The sequence below is a fragment of the Acomys russatus genome, chromosome 17, assembly GCF_903995435.1.
Source record: "Acomys russatus chromosome 17, mAcoRus1.1, whole genome shotgun sequence".
Classification (NCBI taxonomy): domain Eukaryota; kingdom Metazoa; phylum Chordata; class Mammalia; order Rodentia; family Muridae; genus Acomys; species Acomys russatus.
The window spans coordinates 16,936,163-16,953,855 of record NC_067153.1 but is presented as its reverse complement, the minus strand read 5'-3'; positions in this window follow the sequence as shown (position 1 = coordinate 16,953,855).

Here is a 17,693-nt window from a genome sequence, read left to right as displayed (position 1 = left end):
CAAAAGAGGATGCCAAAAGATGCCTCATTTCTTCAACCATATGATGTCGCAGTAAAGAGCCACTTATAAGCCAGAATGGGCCACCAGACACTGAATCTGGTGATATCTGGCTTATGGACTTCTCACTCCCTGGAACTCTGAGATATAAATTTCTGTGTTTCCTTTTATAAGCCACCCAGTGTACTGTATTTTGTTACAGCATTCCAAACAGACTAAGATAATCTTTAAGTTGCATTTTTTTTTTCTGATGGAGACCTTCTATAAATTATTACCTCTTGTCTCCTCAGGCTGTTTGGAAGGTTGACTTTAATTAGCACACGACTTTTATGTCACAGAGTGTGGCACATGATACAAATGGGAACTTGTGCCAAACTCTGCCTTTCACAGATGACAGTGATGACTCTGAGCATGCAAGTTCATGAGATAAGTGTGTCAGGTTCATGCACAAGTTGTCCAGGTTCGTCTTCAGGATGCCACTGAAAAACACTTTCTTTTAATGTGGTAAAACATACACGACACAAAATGTGTTATGTTAGCCATATTATGTGTACACTCCACTAGTATTAGGTACATTTACCTCATGAAACCATCTCCAGAACTTTTTATAATCTCCAAAGGAAGCTCTGTGATCACAACTACTACTGCTGTGTCCTTCCCTCACCACATCTCCATCGAGCGTCCGTTCCATTTTCTGTTTCTATAAATGGTGCACATTTTCAGTAGAATTAGTTGTACAGCAGTATATTAATTCCTTCCTTTGTTGCTGAGACAGGATACACAACAAAGTCAGCTTGAGAAAAGAAGGGCTATTTTTGACTCACAGTCCATCATTATAGGAAAGATGTGGGGGAAAGGAGTGGTCCTGCTGTGGTGGCAGGAATGTGAGGAGGGTAGTTATTGCTCTCATAGTGATGATGCAGAGAGGTGGATGTGGTTAAATCACGAACTCTCTGTTTTGCAGTCAATCTGGGGCCCCAGTCCAATCAGTGAGCTACCCACATTCAAAGAAGGTCTTTTCCCCCTCAGACAAACATCCCTGGAAACATCTCACAAACATGCTTATATGTGCTACTGCTGTGTGACCGTATTCTTAGAGAGACATGAAAAATTAAAGGGAACTGACAACTGAAGAAAGGAAAAGTACAGACAGTATCAAAGTCAAACTTGGTAAACCAGTGAGTTTTAATGAGGTTACTTGCAGAAGTATGGATGAGGAGTTACTTATAGGAGCAGAAATGACTCAAAGTCAGCCACAGCAGCAAAGCCCACCCCAGCATGAGTGACAGCTCAAAACACTAGAATCACGAGCTGGTTTCCGCTTCTTCCAGGTTGCTGAGTACCTCTCTGGAGTTTCTTTGCAACGTACCTTGTCTGAAAGGCAGTCTTAGCAGCTTTTATTGCTTACTTACTCTTGGTGAGGGAGGGGTCTAGTGAATCTGATCAGCTTCATGGACTTGGTGAAGCTATTTTGAGTTGCTTCCTTGTTGTTTTAACGGAACTTCTCTGCAGGACGAAGGGTTTCACCTCTCCTAGAACATTCTGTTGTTTCACTTCTCTGTAAACAGGCTAGCCTAAAATATTCCAGCGTTTCACTTCCCTTTGCATCCTTTATCTTCAGAAGTTACCCTCCAAGATGCAAGGAGGGTACTGTACTGCAACACTTGGATGCTGCTGAATCCTATCACCATCAACACATATTATTTCAGGAATGTCCTCAGGGTACACTGATGTTATGACACGTCTCAGAACTTCCTTCCTTGCAAAGCTGGATGAGACAACAAATGATATGTTGTCATTTTGTTTATCCATCCCGATGTTGATAGACACGTGGGCTGGATCCACCTTTTGGCTAATGTGATTAATGCTGCCATAGACACAGGTAAACAAGCATGTGCTTTAGCCATCACATTCAATTTATTTGTATTATACCAGAAGCATGATTGATGGATCATGTAGAAACTTGTGCTAACTTTTTCAAGAACTACCACATTGCTTTCCATAGCAACCATGCCATCCTAGATTACCACTGCCAGTGTTCTGGGTCTTCAGTTTCAGCACATCCTAGACAGTAGTTGTTCATGGTTCCTGTTTGAACATGGGGTGAAGGAGAAACTCTATTAATAGACTCTTTAGCAAGTGATATTTTCTTCATGATGACTACCTAAATAGCTACCACGGAGGTCATCCGGGCCACTTGGAATGACCAATGCCCCAAGCCACATGTAAGAAGAAAAGACAGGCTGAAGTCTGGAGTCTCCACAAGTTTTCTAAGGACAGGTAAATACCTGTTTCTGTTGCTTCACACAGCTTCAAGGCAACTGGGAAGCAGCCGGTCTCTCCCTCAAAGGCGACTCTTTCTGCAGTCCTCCATTTGAGAAAATGGCAACCTCAGTTGTTTAGTAGAGATTTGCATATTTGCCTAAAAACACAACTGTAATCCATTAACGACCCTTGTCAGCTCTGCCTTGAGCATCTATCTAGAAAGTGATGCTTTCTCATGTCTTCTTTCATGCCTGCCAAGTCTTACTCTCCATTGATTGGTTTGTCCTAGGGGGACAGAGCAAGCCTCTGAAAAGTGAAGGCCTCTTGGAGTGTTTACCTTCTCAGATTCTCCATAGCTGCCCATCTACTCAAGGTGAATCTATGTACACAGAGAGAGTCCTCACCATTCCAAGTTTCTCCTCCCTGGCCTGGTGACAATGTAGTTTCTCTCATTTCTTCTAGTGCTATCACACTGCTTCATGGCCTGCGTAGTGTCTGATTTCCCTCCAGGGATGTTCTTTTCCTTGTATGGCTTTCTCTCCGGCAACTCTATCCTAGTGTGCCCCACTAGGGTGGATCATTCCCACCTCATTCTATTAGACAGCACTACTCTTCACCTTGTTGAGCTGGCCTATTCATTTGCATTAGTTTTCCCAAGGCTGTGGTAACAGCTACCACAAACTTGGTAACTTAAAGCAATAGAATGTGTCCCTTTAAATTTGTTATGGAGGCCCTCTTGTGCACGATCTTGGAGAAAATATTTGTGGTTTCGATGGCCCCTGACATCCCTGAGTTCATGAGTGCATCACTGGAGACCTGCCTGGGTCTTTATGGGGACTTTTCATGTCACTGTGTTTGTTTGGATCTTTTTGAAGTGTAATTTCACTAAGGTTCACCAAAATCCACAATGACCTCATCTTGAGTATTACCTTAATTATACCGCAAACACCTTATTTCTAAATAAGGTTATCTTCTAGAATTCCAGATAGGCACAGACTTTGGGAAAAGCTCACCCCCCCCCCCCCCGCCTCTCTCTCTCTCTCTTAATTTCTCAAATTAAGTTCATTTTATATAATCTCTTAAGTTTCTAACTCCCACCACAAGGATGTGGGCCCCAGCAGCCAAGAACTTTGAGTCAACATGTCACTACTGTGGCTCTCTGTGGGCTCTGATAGATAACAGGGGCTCCACACCCACACACGGGCTGAAAGACAATGCCAGTTGACTGTCAGCCTGTTTCCTGGATTTCCGCAGGGAACATTGTGTCAGCAGCTCCTCACTGGGCTGATAACTCCTTAGGAACTAAATGCCCTGCTCTAGGGCACCATCCCTGGAGAACCCAGGGAAGCTCCTGGATCTGTTGCAATATTTAAGTTGGCCAGTGGACAGAGCCTGGGCAGCTCCTACTGTAGACTATTCAACAAACATTGCTCCTCTGACTGTCCCGAGACTCACTGCATGGTCATGGGAGTGATGACAAATCACTTCTTGGCTTTTTTCTCTTTTTTTCTTTTTACTGTGTGGCAGGATTGGTTATTTATTGATTTATTGTTTAAGAATTTAAAATGCTAGATAAATATGGAAAGGTAATGCATTTTCACTGGAAAAAAACAACAACAAGAATTTTAATGATAAAATATAAAAAAGGAAAACTGTCTTTGTAACTGCATGAGTTATGGCTACTCATTTTTGGCTTAGTCTCTTCAGTTTTCTATGCCATGTGAATCTTGAGATTACCATCCATAGTCAATGTCAAATAATGCTCTTTTCCCTTTAGTATTAGACAGTGGGAATGCTCTTCATCAGTAAAGGCTATTAATAGACAGAATTTATGCAGTGCTTACAATGAATGTATAGGTGCAGAGCCAAGCCCTCCACTCAATTTACCTTTTTAATTTTCATGACAGCTTCCTGTGGTTTGAAGGGAGGAATCTGAAGCAAGATAACCCAATACTCCTCGGGGCTCCATCCTCCTGATCTGTGTGGGTTTGGGCAACATAGATGTATTGGTGTCTTGTGGATTCTATGTATAACAAATGACTGTGAACTTGGTGGCTTGAAAGAATGACTCTCTCACAGTTCTGGGACCAGAAGCTGGAAGTTAAATGCTTGATGAGCCAGGATCCAAGAGGAGAGAGGTCCTTCAAACTTATGGGTGTTGATGTCAGTTCTTGGTCTTTCTCAGCTCATGTATGCCTCTCCTCAGTTCCTGGCACCATCTATCCAGAGGCTTCATTAATGACATCAGCTACTAGGTCTATGGACTGCCATACTCTGTCATGCCTAGCATGACATGGCTATAACCACTTGTATCTGCAGATACCTTATTTGAAAATAACATCTCTGTCTAAGGCTCTAGCTGAGCACGGCATTTGGCGGAAGACACGGGAGTCTTTGTGGTTCACCTCCTATTTGTCAAGTCAGGCACCAGAGCTTGTCTCATTCAGAGTGCTGGGCAAGGAATGGAAGTGGATATATGTTGTGCCTATAGCAGGAACAGGCCTAGTACATTCCAATTCTCAGGGTGTATGTGGGGGGTGCTATAACAACAAGGCAGTTTATAGTAATCTCTATCAGCTCAGAGAGCTGTACGTCAGAACACCTGATCCTAGGGTGATGGAGTCAGCACAGATGGCAGGTCCTGGCAAAATTCTCTGGGTCTAGATCCTTATTGGAGAAATCCTAAGAGGTTGTCAAGAGGAGTTACTTTTATGACAGTTGGGGCTGAGAACGTCCCCTAGCCTTAGTCTGCAGCGATGTGGCTTTGAGTGACTGTGATGGTCAATGTGGATTGTCAGCAATCTAGAAGCACCCAGGAGAGAAGCTGCTGCACACATCTGGGAGGGCCTATCAGGGTTAGGTTATGAGATGGGAGAATCCACCTTAAAAGTGGGTAATGCCATTCCCTGAGTTGGGCTCCTAGACCCAGTCAAAGAGAGAAAGCAAACAAAACACCAGAATCCATGCATCCATCCATCTATCCATCCCTTCTCTGCTTCCTGGCTGTGGATGCAATGTGACCAACTGCCACCAGAATGTCCTCACCTTGATGGGCTGTGCCCTCCATTTGCGGGCCAGAATAAACCCTTCATCCCTGAAATTGCTCTTGTGAGGATTCTTATAGCAAGGAGGAACATAGCTAATGCAGTGACTTACTTAAGGTCCTGAGGCCTCTGTGCTCAGCTCTTACACAACATAACCACCCCCATCTCCTGGTGATACTATGATGCTGCCTGAAATCTGTCTGTTGCCCTTAGACCAACAGGTAGGATACAACACTCAGAAATGGTAGCTGAGATGATTTTTGCTTTATATCCATTCTTCAGATTCAATGGGTCCACTTGCTGGTTTGCGGGAATAACTGTCATTTATCATGTTATAGAAATCATGTGTGTGTATGAGAACAGTTGGGATATATAAGGAAAGAGACAATATTAATCGCCCATGTGAACTCACAGGCATAAACTCCATTAACTACCCTTCTTGTGTTGCATGTGTTCAGATATGCTGGATAAACACGCATAAACCTTTATGTGAATGAGATGTTGAGATCTGTCTCCACTTAGCTGTGAACTATATGCACTTTGTGTGGTTTTGTGGAAATGCTATTTGTCATAGCTGTGAGATATTGTGCAAGTGGCCAGCCACATGATGGGCTAGTGAGTCAGATCTTTATGTTCCAGAGGCTTTGCCATATCATCTTTGTGGATTATTTTGGACAATGCATGTATTTTCATATTTGTGACATGTGTCTATGGCACCATGACAGGGCCACTTCAGCATCTAGCTCAGTGAAAACAGAAGAGAATGGCTGCATCACAAAGAGAATCCTCAGAAAGGTCCCAGGACAGAGCAATCCTCTAATGGGGATCAAATTCTGAACACATGTTCTGTAAGTACATTCAAATCATTACGCCAGGACTTCCATCATTAGGGGGGCTTGGATATCTAGGAATACATAGTGAAGGTTTTTAAAAATTTCTCCTCCATGCTCTCATTGGAGAGACATCTGTCACAACCATGCTTTCATGGCTGGCTTCTTTTCTTAATCTCCGAGCCTTTTCAGGGAGGTATTTGTTTTCTTTAGTCTAGACTCCTGTACTCAACAAGGAAAGAATGCAATAAAGAGTTACATTGGCTGAGTTGAGCAAGTAGAGAGATTAATGATAGCACATCAAACCACAGCTGCTTGACCTGCCACAGCCTTCCAACCGTTATGTACTAAAGATCTCATGTTTGCTGGCACTGCATGGATTACACAGTGTGCTGGCATGCATCACCAAAGAAGCTGATTTAAAGGGTGGTGATGAGAGTTCATAAGGGGAGTAAGTTCCCTTTCATGTGTTCACACTTCCTGGATCTTACAGGTCCTGGCAGCCTTGTGTTAGCAGTATACATTTTGAGTTTTGAGTATTGGTTGTATATTAGAGATTTGGGGTAAACCTGAACATTTTTGGAAAACACTCCCTTTTTGGTTTATTTCTATCTTGTGGTTTCAATAAGCGTTTCTTCTTATCACAGAGTGAAGAATTTTAATCAGTGATGAGTGTGGTTTTAATAGCCTTTCTCAGATTCTTTGTTGATTTAAAAAAAAAACTGGGATTGAGGATTTATTTTGGTAAAGAGACATTTTCATCTTTTATCTTTGTCTTTTCATTTGAGATTTTTCTTGTTACAGGGTCTTGATCACAGAGAAGTTCAGTAGAGTACACACTTTTATTTTTTAATTTCTCATAGTTAATGTTTTAGTCTACCTGGAGGTCATTTGATATTTTCAAAGTGAGAATAAAAGTTGACTTTTTCTCCCACATATTAAAAAAATCAGTCTTCCAATTTCCATTTATGTATTTCACAACACACACACACACACACACACACACACACACACACACACACACACACACACACACACACCCCTCTGCCTTAAGCCTTAAATATGATAGGGAAATTCCTGGGTATCTCTTTACTTTTACTGGTAGCAGATCTGGCAATTACTATCTATTTTACAGACAAGACCATGAAGAAATAAGAAAGCAAATCAATTTTATGTATTCACCTGGCTTGTTAGAGAAATAGCTAAAAGGACAGCCTGTATCTATAGATTCCTGAAGAAGTGCTGATCCATCAATCCTGTGATACTTTATCCTTTCTCTTATAAGACAATGCAGTTAGCAATATCACTATTACCATTTCTGTCTTTCATTTAGATTTCTGCTGGGACCCAGTAACCACAAGGCACAAGCAGCCATTGAGTGCTCGATGTTGTTGTACAAATGGCAATATATCCGAGCATCAAATATATGGGAATTGCAAGAATTGGGATGCAAAACATCTCATGGGCAGTTTCTGAGTAATTACCTATTTAAATCAGAATGTATTGGCTATATCAAGTGGAAGTCATTATTAAAGTTGATTCCCTATTTCCTTTTATACGTGGCTTCTAGAAAATTAAATTTAAAAGGACCTATGTGACTTCATTTTGCTGTGGCTGTATCATTTTGTTGAGAGCTAGGTGATTAACTCTCCACGGGCACTTGCTTTATTTTTATTGTCTTTTTCCTCAACACTTTATCTTAGCAATTAGCCCATTTCCTAAGCCATAGCAGATAGTCACTAGACATATGTTAAAGATGGACTATAAGTAATTGCGTGGACCACAAATCACAAGACCTTCTGAAAGGTGCTATGGCACTCAAGCCATTTCTTTCTCTTGGTTTAATGGGATTAGTTAGGATACAAGGATAGAACCCAAAATGGATTGTTCACGTTTTCAGCCATAGCAGTGGCCTGTTGAAGAGTGGTATGTTATCATACTATCAGTGGGGAAATCTGCTTCTAATGGTGCTTGACTGAGCACAGACAGACCTTGGGTTTCCACTAGTGTCATGGCATCCTTTTCTCTTCCCCTTCCTCCTCCTTCCCTTCTTGATCCTGGTCTTAGCAATGTGTAGAACAGCACAGTGGTTAGAAATTATGACTTAGCAGGTGGCCTGAGCTTGTGTCTTCTCTTCCTACTTCCAACTCTCTGCTCATGAAAAAGCCCCTTGCTTCCTTTTTCCCACTCAGTACTCCTCACCTCCCTCATTTAGAGTCTGCGTTGCCGCTGATGTCATGGAAGTGTTTAAGAGTCTGTCTGGGATGCATTCAGTAGCAAATGGATATTCTTTGACCCCTCTGGCAGTTCCAATAGCAAACCCTGCTTGCTCTTTCCTGGGCTCCAGGAGCCCAGGTACAGAAGTTCACATTAGCTATCTCTGGGGATAGTGACAGAAGGTAGCCTGGGAGGATACCTGAGCCTATTGGCTGAAGTGAAGGCTAGATACGTAGGATCGTGAGTAGTCATTTATTAACCCTAGGGTCTCCAGGCAGCCTTGTAGTATTGTGTTTTGTAAACTGGGGCAAAAATTTCATCCAAGACTCCAAATTCTGAAGTGCCACCAAACTGGTAACTTTCTGAGCATCAGGTGCTACAACAAGAGATAATTCTACACCTCAGCAGGCTAGAAACAGAAAAAAGAAGGCACACTAAATTTACTATATACATAGTTACCCACAGCCTATGGAGATAAAGTGAACATGACACATGAAGGACCTGTCTTGTGTTTAGACTTGGGTCTCTTCTCCAAGACATCTCTGTGCATATAGGCAGGCACTCTTAAGTTCAAAATCCAAAAATCCCTCTAGACCCAAGCGCATTTCATGACGGACACTGTGCTAACACTCTACTCTTTGAAGTCACTCGAGAGTCAAGTGATAAAACATGTGTCAATCTTCTTTGTAAATTCCCAAATACTAAAATAAACAAAGAAGGGAGATAACAGACATGCACATATTTTTATCCACATGTCTAATGAGACACAATTCAAGTTTGGCCAGGGGAAAGTGAGGGTGGGTGTGTCTAAGCAGGTGCCTTATTCATTTTTAAGGTATAGTGTAGAAGGATGGCTAACCAAGGACTTGGGGCAGGGGAGTTACTGTTTGAAAGGATACTGATGAAAGCTTCTGCAGACAGCTGACAGTGTTGATGCTGATGAACTGAGCACTTAAGATTGGATGAAGTAGGGGTTGGGGATGTGGCTCAGTTGGTAGAGTGCTTACCTAGTATTCAGAAAGCCCTGGGTTCAACCCCCAGCCAGTACCACACAGATGGTGTACGGTGGCGCATGCGTGCAATCCCAGCACTCAGAAGGCAGATAGGTAGAGTATCAGAAGTTCACTGTCCTCCTCAGCTAGGTAGCTAGTTAGGGGACAGTCAAGGAAACTAAGACCTTGTCACAAAGCCACAAAGGAGCAGTGCTAAAATGGCAAATGTTCCATTCTGTGTGCTTTGACAGATTTAAAATATAAAAGTGAAAAGATGGGACAAAACGCCCAGCACAGAACCCTCCCATTTACTTGTAGATATAGGAAGGGAATAAAGAACCTGTGACCTTTGCCATGGCTACATTTACTTTATGGGAGGTGGGAAAAGGCAAGTGACAAGGCTTTGAGGAATAATTAAATCAAAGATACATAAACTAACGAGAGTCTACATTTAGATTCCTGGATGCTCTGCCTGCCTGTCAGGGCAAGGTGATGGATCTGACTCAGGCAGAGGGTGAAGCTAAAGTGAGAGGTAGGCACTGGGGGCAAGGGGACATGGAGCCAGGTGACAGCAAGGCATGCCAGGAGTAGCAGCAGAGATAGAGCAAGATGACAAGGAACTGGTCCCAGGATGAGATCGGCACCGCTGAGTCACAGGGTCCTATGAGTCATCCCTGCACCAAGGGTGCAAGGGAGCTGATGAAGGGATGGGAACCGGAGTGCCATGTTTAAGTCAGCCTCCCTGATGGCTCACTGTGACAGCTGCATGAAGCATGGGTGAGGACCACACAAGCAAGAACACCAGCAGTGGTAAATGGGCCAAGTGGACAGACAAGGCGTTGAAGACATCTGGGTTGCCTTGTGAACGTCTTAGTGGGTGGAGGAATTAAATGTTTTCTTCCCAGACGTGTAGGTGGGTGATGATGCTTGGGTGGCCGGTGGGTGGATGCATGGGTAGAGGCATAGATATTTCTGTGAGTCTCCATGCATTTAAGTACGTTGCTCATCCCCAGATGTTCAAACCCAGTCCCTGAAATGTGTCTCAAACCCTCTGTGACTGCCTCCTTCCAGGATCCCTCTTTCAGGTTCCCATGGCATCCTGCAATTTCCCCCTTTTGAAGCACTCTATTAAAATTGTCAGATTGCGTCTCTGTCTCTGTACACTTTAATAAAGGAGGGGCCACCTTTTTCTTCCTGGTACTCTAAGTATCTGACTTATAGTAAGTTTTAAGGCCTTGAGTGTTGATGGACTGGTTACATTAAAACAAACCCAAAGCTATACATATTCTCCTGATGATAAGCCCTGTGGGAGTGGCCTGCTGGGGTAACTACCCTGTTCCTGAGTTTTCCCACCAACATGAATTTTCTTAAAGGGCCAGATACAAAAGTGTCTGAACAAACCCTTGTCCTAAGAGACTTCTCTGGTCTGCAAGACTGCGAGTTACATCATTCTTGGTGCTTCTGCAGTATATGTTTGCAGGAGAAAACGCTTCTCCTCAGGGTTTGGGGACTTGGCCCACTCACTCACACTGTCCTTCACTGTTTGTTCATTCATTCACTCACAAATCCTTTTAATTTTTTTTCTTACTGTTATTTTTATTTTATTTTATTTTATTTTTTTTTTTAATTTATTCTTGTTACATCTCAATGTTTATCCCATCCCTGTATCCTCCCATTCCTCCCCCCTCCCCATTTTCCCATTATTCCCCTCCCCTATGACTGTTCCTGAGGGGGATTACGTCCCCCTATATATTCTCATAGGGTATCAAGTCTCTTCTTGGCTACTTGCTCTCCTTCCTCTGAGTGCCACCATGTCTCCCCCTCCAGGGGACATGGTCAAATGTGAGGCACCAGAATACGTGAGAAAGTCGTATCACACTCTCCACTCAACTGTGGAGAATATTCTGACCATTGGCTAGATCTGGGAAGGGGTTTAAAGTTTACCTCCTGTATTGTCCTTGGCTGGTGCCTTAGTTTGAGCAGGACCCCTGGGCCCAAATCTGCCTATCATATTGTTCTACTTGTAGATTTCTAGGACCCTCTGGATCCTTTTATTTTGCTGTTCTCCCATGCATCTCTCATTTAGAGTCCCAATAGGATGCCTTCCCCTCTGTCCCAGTTTCCTGGTAAGTGAAGGCTTTTGTGGGACATGCCCCTTGGGCTAGTATGCAGATATAAGTGAGTATATACCATTTGATTCTTTCTGCTTCTGGGTTAACTCACTCATTATGATCATTTCTAGCTCAATCCATTTATCCACAAATTTCGGGAATTCCTTGTTTTTAATAGCTGAGTAGTATTCCATAGTGTATATGTACCACAGTTTCTTTATCCACTCTTCTACTGAGGGACACTTAGGCTGTTTCCATGTTCTGGCTATTATGAATAAGGCTGCTATGAACATGGTTGAGCAAAGTTTCTTGTTGTGTGCTGGAGCATCTTCTGGGTATGTTCCAAGGAGTGGAATAGCTGGGTCTTGAGGAAGCCCTATTCCCATTTTTCTGAGATAGCACCAGATAGATTTCCAAAGTGGCTGTACTAGTTTTCATTCCCACCAGCAATGAAGGAGTGTTCCTCTCTCCCCACATCCTCGCCAGCATGTGGTGTCGCTTGAGTTTTTGATCTTAGCCATTCTGATGGGTGTAAGATGGAATCTCAGAGTTCTTTTGATTTGCATTTCCCTGATGACTAAGGAGGTTGAGCATTTCTTTAAGTGTTTCTCAGCCATTTGATACTCCTCTATTGAGAATTCTCTGTTTAGTTCCAAGCCCCATTTCTCAATTGGGTTATTTGGTTTGGTGGTGTTTAATTTCTTGAGTTCTTTATATATTTTGGATATTAGACCTTTGTCAGATGTAGGGTTGGTGAAGATTTTTTCCCAGTCTGTAGGCTGTCGCTTTGTTCTCTTGACAGTGTCTCCTGCCTTACAGAAGCTTCTCACACAAATCCTTTTAAAAAATCTTATATTATGCTCTGCCCACAGGCCTCCAAGTGTTGGTGTATTGATTCTAGACACTGTTCTAGACTAGTAGAGGGAGATGATGACATTCTGGGAGTTGTAGTTCTTCCCTGGAGGTCTGCTTGCAGCTCTGCAGTCTTTCTTCTTGCTTCTGAAGACCTAGGCTAGAGAGAGCTGTTATCACTGAGCTGGAGGAGAGAGCACCCCACCACAGCCAGAGGAGGCTGTTCTGGAAAGTTCAGTGCATTGTTCATACATGTATATAAACCATAGAGTCATATTAATATAGTCATGAATATATCAATATGTACACACACACACACACACACACACACACACACACACACACACACGACTATTTCATCAGTACCTAAGAACAAAGAGCCAACATTTTCTGAAGCAGGGCTATGACCTGGACTCTTTTTAGTCTGAATTTGAGCTAGGATGCTAATTGGCTGTGGACCCTCAGGGTAGTTTCATAACTCCCCTAATCATCTTTCTCCTTTTACAGGGAGAAGCCCCATACCTTCATGGCTTTCTGTGAGAATTATATGAGATTGTGGACACTCTTTGGTACCAACAGGCACTTACTGTGAGTAATACCAGCTTTGGCATGTGACCATGAAGCCATGGTAGAACTCAGCTTCGGGATTCCAACAAGGAAAAAAAGAAAAAAAACAAAAAAAAAAAAAGAAGGAAGGAAGATAACTTATTATATTTTAACCAAATTTGCAACTTTATGTTGGCCAAACTCAAGCTCCCGTAGCCACAGAGGGGTACAACATGGGAGCACCACCATTTATCATGTGACAGATGTCCTCATGGCACTTGTATAGGAACTTCTGAGTGATAGCATTGTCTAACATCCTGGCCTGGTTGGTTACCGTTCATGTGCATGACAATCTGCATATTCAAACAGCTATGCACTTCATTTTCTACATTTCTCCTCAGCAAAGACAATGTCATATCCTGGAGGGAAATAGACGAAAAGCTCTTGCAAACCAGTCGGCCACAAGCATAAAAACCTCAGCTTCACACAAGTGTCAGCAACGGTTCTAACTTGAGCTTGTGTATTAGCTGTTTGTCTCATTGTCATGGCCAAGTTCCTGTCAAGAGGCCATTTGAGGGAGAAAACATTTATTTGGCATATAGTTTCAGGTGATCATCCCCTCATGGTGTGAGAGACATGGCAACAGGAAGAGAAGGCAAAGTGGGTCACATTGCATCTGCAGTCAGGAAGTAGAGAAGAAGAAGACGTGAAGCCTGGCGGTAAGGCATTGAGACTTGTCCTGATAACCTATTGCTCTAGTGAAGATCCACCCATCTCCTAAAGGCTGCACAGCTTTCTGAACTGCTCCATCTGCTGAGGCCCATTTGTCCACACACATAAGCAGGAAGGAGATATTTCACCATCAGATCAGAACGGCTCTATCTCCCAAACCTTGGGATATCCCCAACCTGGTTCTCCTGATGTTTTGTTTCACAGTGTCCGTTGTTCCAGTCCTGTTTCTACTCCACTGCAGTGATTCCAAGCCCTATGCTACCTCAAAGCTGCTGAACCTGGATCACACCAAAAGCCCTAGCTAGGCCTGGATAGATGAATGAGGCAGCAGCTGTGCCTTGAATCCCAGGACTGCACTCTGTGCAATGCACAGATTACTTAACTTCCCAGGGGTGCTGTTTAAGGAGTCTTGGTTCCCTGCAAGGCCTGTGCTGCCAGCTCCATGGGTTACCACCACCTGTGCACACACTGTTCTCTGTGAGAACGCCATATCCGGTAGCTGTTTAACCTCCCTGTATAGAAGACCTGGCCTACCAGCAACACTCAGGCCTCAGCCTGGCATACAAAAGGGAGGCCAGATAATTGCAACTTACTGCTTAAACTGAGTCTTTAAGGAGATAGTTCTGGAAGCCTCGACTCACTTCTGATGCTGTTACTGTACACAGGCTGCTGCTGTGAGAGAGGAGAGAGAGAAGGCCGGGGGAGCGTCAGGAATTCCAATTAGTTCTGGGCTCAGAGATGACTGAACTCTTTGGCCCATGATGTGTTGACATGAAGCTGTTTGTGTAGTTCTCCTGTGGGAATTCCAAGTGGCTCATTTTCTGTCCCTCATTAGAGTCCTGTGCTGGGAAACTGGGGCCTCTCCAGGGCAGATGTGGTGAAATACGCCTGAGTGTGTATACCTAAGTGCACGGTGTGGGGTAGGAAGGATCTATGCATTTTAAAGCTATCTGGATTGTTTGCAATACAAACAAACTCTTGTTTGATTAGTCAAGGCAAAAGGGTGGACTTATTGGAAAGCCCATGACTAGCTCAAGCAAAACTAGAGTACTCCAAGTGCTGAAGTAACCTGAGAAACCTGAACATCAGTTGTTCAGGGTCTCAAGGTGGTAATGTGGACAAAGATACTCTCTCAAGTGCCAGATAGTAAACATTGCCCACTTAGATAGCCTTATTTAACTCAGCCCTTGTAGTACCAGAGGGGAAAGATATGACACAAGATAAGTGAACATGGTAGTGTCCAGTAAAACTTTATTTACAAAACAAATACTGGTGGGATCTGGTGTTCAGGTAATGGATGTGGCTCAAGACTGTAGAGAAGTTGCTAGAAAAGATCTAGGAGACCTTCTAAACAGTCCCTTCCTGCCCTTCCTCTGCCGCTTCTCAGGACTCTACTTCCTTATAAGGGTGATTATGATTGGTGACAGATAGATAGTGCTCCATTTACTACCCCAGGCCTATTCTAGTCAGCTCACTGACTTGTCACTGTTCTGAGTAACACAGTGAATTATAATGTGACCTCCATCCTTCTTTCTGATACCTTGTTCTTCCTCTAACTTTTTCATGACCAACATCAAGTAATCTCAAATTTTGATCAACTCAGGACCTGGGAATTCCTCAGGACCTGAGTGAGAGTAAACTGTCTCCAAGTCCCCAGCAAACCCATGGCCCAGGGCCAGGGGGGAAGGTAAAAATGAAACCAACTAACATAACCATGATGCCATGTGGGACAACCAACCAATGTAACCATGATGCCATGTGGTGCAACCAACCAAGATAAACACAATGCCATATGGTACAACCAACCAACATAACCATGATGCCACATGGTACAACATAACTATGATGCCATGTGGGACAACCAACCAATATACCCATGATGCCATGTGGTGCAACCAACCAATATAACCACAATGCCATGTGGTGCAACCAACATAACCGTGATGCCAAATGGTACACCTCATATGGAATAGGAGGACAAGATGTGCCTGAGGCAGAATACATGGCTCAGACCTGGAATAAGAGCTCCTGACTCTGTCTGAGGCAATCTGGAGTGAAGTGAAGTGTGATCGAGTCAAGGATACACACCTGCAACAGAACGGAGCATGGAAGTCTCTGGTACATTCAGTAACAATTTCATTGCTTCATGTATGATCTGGACACTTAGATATAGGCCTAGAGTGATGCCCTTGTGGGTCTCAGCAGTTGGAATCATGAAGGTTCTGGAGCGGCTGACTTTGGTAGATCGCAGTTGTTGTAGAGGTAGAGATCTGGCCTTTTCAGGATGTTCTTCTTATGTCCTAGAGATGCCCTCAGTCATTGCCCTCAGTCATCACTATGTATGGATTCCGTCTAAGGCCAGATTTATATAAAAGAGTTTCATGTTCCAACAGTAGATCAAGAACTTGTGTGTGTCACCTTGGGCAAGTCAGTTGACATCCATGAATTCAGTTAGCACACATGTACAAGGGACGACTCAAATCTAACTCTGAGAGTCATTATCCTGCCAGAATGCATGGGTGAGGAAAATGTGGCACACATTAGGTGTGCAACAGACATAGACATGGGCATTGATGGTCACTTACACTGGTACTCACTTGGGATATTGGGAGGACTTTGACCATTTATAGATATTGACAGGGAAATGTGGAAGAGCTGGAACTTCTCCAGCTGTGGGATTCATACACACTTGCCATGTAGACTAAAATTTGAATAAAATTAAGTTTGCCCCAGATGTGGATGGGGCGCCATGGGAGAAAGAAGGAATCCTTTTGTGCAGCACCACCTTCCTATCAGGTGTGCCTGGAGCATTTTCTTTTTTAAATAATGAATGCAGGGCTACTTAAACTGGTCATGTGCTCACAAGGGTGAACCCTGGAGGTTGAACAGAGCCCCCAGTTTGTTTTCCTAGCTTCTAGCTATGTGTGCCTGTACCCTGCTTTCCAGCAGCAGCAGCAGCAGCAGCAGCAACAGCAGCAGCAGCAGCAGGTTTTTAAGGTAATGTCTTAGACTCTCTAATCCCTGTTGTCCTCCCCTGCAAGGTGGGGACAATAAAGGTGTAGGTGGCATTTTGAAAAGCGAGTAACTAGCTTAATTAGTTCACAAGCTTTTCACAGCCTTAGCATGGATTGTGGCACCTAGGAACTGAAATAGGCTCCTTGTTATAATTGTGATTTTCAGTATCACCCATGCACAAATTTTATTCCTTTTAATGGATATTGATTGGCCACATAACAGGATCTAGGAGAAAAGTCATCAAGGAGACAAACCTCTGGATTCATCTGTGAGGGAATTTCTCAACTAGATTAATCAAGGTGAGATGACCCACTCCAAATCTGCATGCGACCATCCTACAAACTGGGGTCCTGGCCTGGATAGGAAGGAGAGAGTGGGCTGAGGACTAGTAGTTTTCTTTCCCTGCTTCCTGGCATCAGATACAAGGTCAGCTGACTCATGTTTCCACTGCTGTGCTTTCCCCACCCGGATGGACTGAACCCTTCACACTGTGAGCCAATATAAGCCTGTTTCTGTAAATTGCATTTTTAGGTATTTTGTCCTAGCCATGAGAAAAGTCATTAATCTACTCCTCAAATAGCATTTATCCTCATCTCCGGTTTGCAGATGGTAAAACCGAGGCAAATGGAAAAAGCAATGGTGCGCTTCCCTAAGTCCCTTGTGAAGTATACAGAGCTGAGTTTCAACAGTGAATTCTCAGGCTTAGGGCTGGACCACTTGTAAAACTTCACTTTCCTCTGCATAGGTCACACATTCCTTTTGGCCTATTTGTTCCTAGGAATTTGAGCATAGGTCTGATGCCGTGGATGTACAATTTTTGAGCCTCTCCAGTGTTCTGTCTTTCCATAATGAGGTCTCTGTCAATTGTGAACTCCTGACCCAGTCTCCTGGATGGCAGCACATGCGATTGTTCTGATGGGCTAGGGTCTGGGCAGGACATATCAATTTGGGCAGCAGGTCAGTGGTCAATCACAATGTAAAACAAAGACAGCAGGGTGGCCTCATGCCTGGAGATTTCTGGAAGCTAGCCAGCACTTCTTCTCAATAAGACACTCAAATTCTCAGTGTGCAGCCTCCATCAGACATTGCATG